The 5,000-nt window shown below is 38.3% G+C and overlaps 1 pseudogene; it reads left to right on the top strand.

The window, feature by feature from the left end:
* The first annotated feature begins 4,208 nt into the window (after positions 1–4,208).
* The window catches only part of LOC131731599 (DNA polymerase delta catalytic subunit-like), a 13,219-nt pseudogene continuing 12,427 nt past the window's right edge, over positions 4,209–5,000 (top strand).

The raw sequence follows: 5,000 nt of genomic DNA, 5'->3' as shown, positions 1-5,000 counted from the left end.
TTGGAGCTGATGGCAGAGGATCATGGGAGATGGAGTTTTTTATAGTAATAGTGTTATTTTTAATTCTTAGTTAATTGTAAGGGACGTTTGTTTTAAAAAAAAAACTACAGAGGATCATTAGAAGGTTGACACGCTGTCTCGTTATTTTGACTCAGTATCGAAATAACGAGAAGCTAGTTCAAAATAACGAGACAGTATGTCAACCTTATAATGGATTTTTAAAAATGTATTTCAAACTATAGCCCCCAGCATGCCTCTGCATTGGAGCTAACAGCAGGGCATCATGGGAGCTGTAGTTCTTTAAGAACAGGGCCTGCTTTTTTATTGCTCCTATTAAAGTGGTAACAGGATTTATAAACTACAGGACACAGAATTCCTCAAACTGAATTAAACTGCAATGCTGAAACGGTGAAGGGAATATAAAAACAGAAACTGCACTGTGAACTACAGACCCCAGCATGCACTGGGGCAGAGGGCAGAGGATCATGGGAGACGTAGTTCTTTTTAGTAAGACCATTAAAAATGCTGGCCGTTCCTCGCGTGAATTAAATCGCTACCTGCTATGAATTTAAAAGAGGAGTTCGAACCAGGAGCAAAACAACGAAGGAATGCCCAGAGGAAGACTCGGTTTTATTTCCTAAAGTTTGAAGTTTTATGAAAGTGTCGAATTCTCTTGTACCAATTCAAATAAAGAAATTCTGTTATTCAATAAAAATAAAAAATAAAAAATAAAAAAACTGACTTGTGTGATTTTTTATATTATTAAGACATTTCAGAGGGCTGGATCGCATCGATATCAGGGTCTAGTGCTGTATATTATAAAGACATTTCAGAGGGCTGGATCGCATCGATATCAGGGTCTAGCGCTGTATATTATAAAGACATTTCAGAGGGCTGGATCGCATCGATATCAGGGTCTAGCGCTGTATATTATAAAGACATTTCAGAGGGCTGGATCGCATCGATATCAGGGTCTAGCGCTGTTTATTATAAAGACATTTCAGAGGGCTGGATCGCATCGATATCAGGGTCTAGCGCTGTATATTATAAAGACATTTCAGAGGGCTGGATCGCATCGATATCAGGGTCTAGTGCTGTATATTATAAAGACATTTCAGAGGGCTGGATCACATCAATATCAGGGTCTAGCGCTGTATATTATAAAGACATTTCAGAGGGCTGGATCGCATCAATATCAGGGTCTAGCGCTGTATATTATAAAGACATTTCAGAGGGCTGGATCGCATCAATATCAGGGTCTAGCGCTGTATATTATAAAGACATTTCAGAGGGCTGGATCGCATCACTATCAGGGTCTAGTGCTATATATTATAAAGACATTTCAGAGGGCTGGATCGCATCGATATCAGGGTCTAGCGCTGTATATTATAAAGACATTTCAGAGGGCTGGATCGCATCGATATCAGGGTCTAGTGCTGTATATTATAAAGACATTTCAGAGGGCTAGATCGCATCGATATCAGGGTCTAGTGCTGTATATTATAAAGACATTTCAGAGGGCTGGATCGCATCGATATCAGGGTCTAGCGCTGTATATTATAAAGACATTTCAGAGGGCTGGATCGCATCGATATCAGGGTCTAGCGCTGTATATTATAAAGACATTTCAGAGGGCTGGATCGCATCGATATCAGGGTCTAGCACTGTATATTATAAAGACATTTCAGAGGGCTGGATCACATCGATATCAGGGTCTAGCGCTGTATATTATAAAGACATTTCAGAGGGTTGGATCGCATCAATATCAGGGTCTAGCGCTGTATATTATAAAGACATTTCAGAGGGCTGGATTGCATCAATATCAGGGTCTAGTGCTGTATATTATAAAGACATTTCAGAGGGCTGGATTGCATCAATATCAGCATCTGTTATATTTTCCTGTTAATCACACATTGTGTGGGAAGCGGCAGGGAATTTTTTCCCATTTACCGAAACTCGGGAATTTCCCACAATCTAAACATCTGTCTCTTGGAGCCAAAATTAAGTTTCACTTTTGAAATATAAAATTCCCACGCATGCAGTACCTCGATCTCGCCCCCGTTTAATTAATATAGCTTGCAGTACCGAGTGTCAACCAGCAGATGGCAGTATTGCCACACAAAACAAGTTTAAAATCCATTCTCTCGCCTCTTATTAGCTTTATTAACAGGATCACCGGCCCCTCCCTTTAAAGGAGCGCTGACCATCTTTAAAATCCATTCTCTCGCCTCTTATTAGCTTTATTAACAGGATCACCGGCCCCTCCCTTTAAAGCAGCGCTGACCATCTTTAAAATCCATTCTCTCGCCTCTTATTAGCTTTATTAACAGGATCACTGGACCCTCCCTTTAAAGGAGCACTGACCATCTTTAAAATCCATTCTCTCACCTCTTATTAGCTTTATTAACAGGATCACTGACCCCTCCCTTTAAAGGAGCGCTGACCATCTTTAAAATCCATTCTCTCACCTCTTATTAGCTTTATTAACAGGATCGCTGGCCCCTCCCTTTAAAGGAGCGCTGACCATCTTTAAAATCCATTCTCTCACCTCTTGTTAGCTTTATTAACAGGATCACTGACCCCTCCCTTTAAAGGAGCGCTGACCATCTTTAAAATCCATTCTCTCACCTCTTATTAGCTTTATTAACAGGATCGCTGGCCCCTCCCTTTAAAGGAGCGCTGACCATCTTTAAAATCCATTCTCTCACCTCTTGTTAGCTTTATTAACAGGATCACTGACCCCTCCCTTTAAAGGAGCGCTGACCATCTTTAAAATCCATTCTCTCCCCTCTTATTAGCTTTATTAACAGGATCACTGACCCCTCCCTTTAAAGGAGCGCTGACCATCTTTAAAATCCATTCTCTCACCTCTTATTAGCTTTATTAACAGGATCACTGGCCCCTCCCTTTAAAGGAGCGCTGACCATCTTTAAAATCCATTCTCTCTCCTCTTATTAGCTTTATTAACAGGATCACTGGCCCCTCCCTTTAAAGGAGCGCTGACCATCTTTAAAATCCATTCTCTCGCCTCTTATTAGCTTTATTAACAGGATCACTGACCCCTCCCTTTAAAGGAGCGCTGACCATCTTTAAAATCCATTCTCTCACCTCTTATTAGCTTTATTAACAGGATCACCGGCCCCTCCCTTTAAAGGAGCGCTGACCATCTTTAAAATCCATTCTGACACCGAGAAGGGATTATATTGTAGCGTCAAACTGAACAGGATTGCGGGGCTCTGTCTGTCTGTAGCTTTAACAAAACGCAACTTTAACTAGTCACTGGACACGTGGTTTTTTTTCAGTTTTTTTCTTGGCAGACTTGGTGTGTTTTCGTTCCGTGTCCCGGAATCTTGAAATGATTTCTGTAGAAAATGTGATAAGGGATTTGTCGAAACACGCGTTCGACGTTTCTCAGAAATGCGTGGGTTATATAGATATATATATATATATAATCAAAACAATGCTTAACTTGAACGCTTGAACAAAAGTTATTGTATTTCTTGCTCTTATTGTATTACTTGTATTGTAACACTTGAAATGTATTTGCTTACGATTGTAAGTCGCCCTGGATAAGGGCGTCTGCTAAGAAATAAATAATAATAATAATAATAATAATAATAACGCTTAACTGCACGCTATCAGAGATAAACTTAAGGGATGGATTTGATCGTTTTCAGATTTAAAAACCGGCTAGTTTCCTCATTTGTGGATCTTTTTTTAGTTTTGTTTAACCTGGCTTCATCTCCCTGGTATTTCAAACCTTGTCTTTAGCTAATTTTTCTATGTGACGTCCCTCACCTACACCATTTTTAAACAAAAAACAAATCTGTATCTCTGTGAAATATTAAAAATATCCTCTTTTCTCATACTGCTCCTATGAAGGAGACTGAAATCTATATCAAGTCTTTTCAAAGTGATTTAATAACCAAAATACCTGATATTTTAATATGTAATTCAGTCAGTTTTTTCAATTATTACCTATTATTTTTTTGTCAACGCGTCTTTAACATCATCTGAATGTGTTGTATTGTTTGTGGGATGTTATTTTCATCTAATAATAATAATAATAATAATAATAATAATAAATCTCGTCTCCTTCTTTCTAAGATATTTTACCACACTCAAAATGGCCGCTGTTTCTGACCGTACGCTTCTATTGCGTCAGCTTCCCCCTCGACCAATCAGCGTGGAGCGTATCCCTGCGTCCCTGAGCGGCGGATTGACGTCACAGTTCCGTTCTGCGCGCAGTTTGTTGTTGTCGTTTGTGGCGGGAAATAACTCAGCAGCAGCGGACGGAGCAGAACTGTATTATTATTATTATTATTATTATTATTATTATTATTATTATTATTATTAATTTAATTATTAGCGAGGAAGAGAAACGCAACGGTAATTATAACATATTGCTTCGTTTTAATAGGCAGCGGTGTTGTGTAATGTTTATGGGGAGATTTTAAAACCGCCGTGTGGCGCGGAATTGGTGCAGGAGAAATGTGAATTAGATTTCAAACGTTTCATGATTATTATTATTATTATTATTATTATTATTATTATCATTTTCAGTGTGATTCCATCGTTGTCTGTCGTTTTAATGCGGGGCGCGCGTACTGTTAGGATAATCTGCTCTTAAGTTTTGAGTATCATATATAATTATTATTATTATTATTATAATTATTATTATTATTTATTTCTTAGCAGACGCCCTTATCCAGGGCGACTTACAATTGTTACAAGATATCACATTATACATTATACAAACGTGCCCTGTTTTGTTTTATTTATATATATATATATAATTTTTAGCGTTTCGTGTAGAGTTGTATCGCTAAGCAACACAGCGTAGTTTGCAATCCTGTTCAGTTTTGACGCTATATTATATATTATATTATAATATAATCCCTTCTTCTTGGGGTCTGTGTTAGTTTACTACATTCTGAAAAGAGTTTAGTTTCATTAAAGCTGCAGACAGACAGACAGACAGACAGACAGACAGACAGAGC

The sequence above is a fragment of the Acipenser ruthenus genome, unplaced genomic scaffold (assembly GCF_902713425.1).
Source record: "Acipenser ruthenus unplaced genomic scaffold, fAciRut3.2 maternal haplotype, whole genome shotgun sequence".
In the NCBI taxonomy this organism is placed as follows: domain Eukaryota; kingdom Metazoa; phylum Chordata; class Actinopteri; order Acipenseriformes; family Acipenseridae; genus Acipenser; species Acipenser ruthenus.
The sequence above is the reverse complement of the archived record's forward strand: the minus strand, read 5'-3'. Positions and strand labels throughout refer to the sequence as shown.